Raw genomic sequence first — 1,473 nt, forward strand, 5'->3', positions numbered from 1 at the left:
GTTGTGCAAGGTGGTCTTCAGTAACTCTGTACTACAGAATAGATGTAGTATTCTGCATGCTTAATGTATATGTTATATATCCTTGGTTCCTTGTTTGGAAGCATATCTTGGAGAATGATTGAAAACGGCACACCAGTGGCATACATTCTCTTGCGCTTAGGAAGAGCAAGTGAGGCGTTTATAGTTCTCTGGCTGGGGAGTCTCCCCCAGCCCCACCAACAGGAGGCCCTAGGAAGAATCCTAGGCTTGGTGCTCCTTCGATCACAACTAGGCTGCAGGGGCCTGGGGGCTCTGCTGGCCATGAAAAGCTACCACTTCAGCCATGGGGCAATGGGGCTTAGAGAACCTGAGCTGAGACCAGCATTGCACCGAAGGAGACTTGCCCAGAATCCTGACCAGGACCTATCACTTGGGGGAGGGGGGTTGGGGAGGGAGAGAGCATGCTGTGTGAACACATGTGCCAGCTTGTGTGAACACGTGTGCCAGCTCCTGCCTACTGGCTCAGGGGCATGCTTGATTCTGAAGTAGCAGTCCAAGTATCTAACTGGACACAGAGCAATTTTCAGTAGTTTATGCACAGTGTTTTACAAAGGTTAAAAGGATAGGGAATTCAGCCAGAGGAAATCTGGAGCCTCTGCCTCAAACCGCAGTTGCCATTAATCTGCACCCAGTCTCTTTTATTTCATTGTCTGCAAATTCACATCATGAACCATCACTATTGGGTGATTTTGTGTATGTGGGAATTGCATATGTTTGTGGCACTGAACCTATTTCCACTATTTCCTATTTCCATGGAAAGAACCTATGTAAGTTTCCGTGTTGATCCAGGCAGCTTAGTTTATCTTTTGTAAATAGTGCTTCTTGTGTTGTTTAAGGCGATTTTTCTAGGGAACCTTATTATGCAATTCTGTTGGTTGGATCCAGATCTGTCTCCCCTGGGTTGGTGAGCTGCTTCTGACTGCGAGAGGCTTCATGGCCAGTGGAGGATTCCTTTGGCAGAATGGAGGTGGAGGTCCTCTTTGTGGATTCCCCTCTTCCACTGCAGTTCCCTCTGTCCCTGTAAACCTGGTCTAGAACAGGAAGGGGTGCAGAGAGAGCAGAGGGAGGAGATGAACACCTCTCTCCTCCCCCTTTGAATTAACAGGATATGCTGAATGGAAACTCTGCCCCGGCTTTGCTCTCCCAGTTGAGCAAAAGGAGCTGGATCCAATCCATTGAACTGAATAAGAATTGGACGAAGTGCCTTTTCCAAAGAGATATCAATCCCTCAGAAACTTTGCTATCCTTTTTCAGGAGATGTCTTTCTGAATTTCATCCTTAAGAAACATATTCTTCTTTTTACCTGGCTACACTATGGTCATGGTGATGGCTTAATATTATTTTGATGAATGAATTAACATAGTTTAGAAGACATTTATGAAAAAAAAGAACAAGTCAGTTGAAGATGAGAGTTGTGCATTGGATACAACCCAA

This window comes from Varanus komodoensis, unplaced genomic scaffold, assembly GCF_004798865.1.
Source record: "Varanus komodoensis strain SLA01 unplaced genomic scaffold, ASM479886v1 scaffold16, whole genome shotgun sequence".
NCBI lineage: Eukaryota > Metazoa > Chordata > Lepidosauria > Squamata > Varanidae > Varanus > Varanus komodoensis.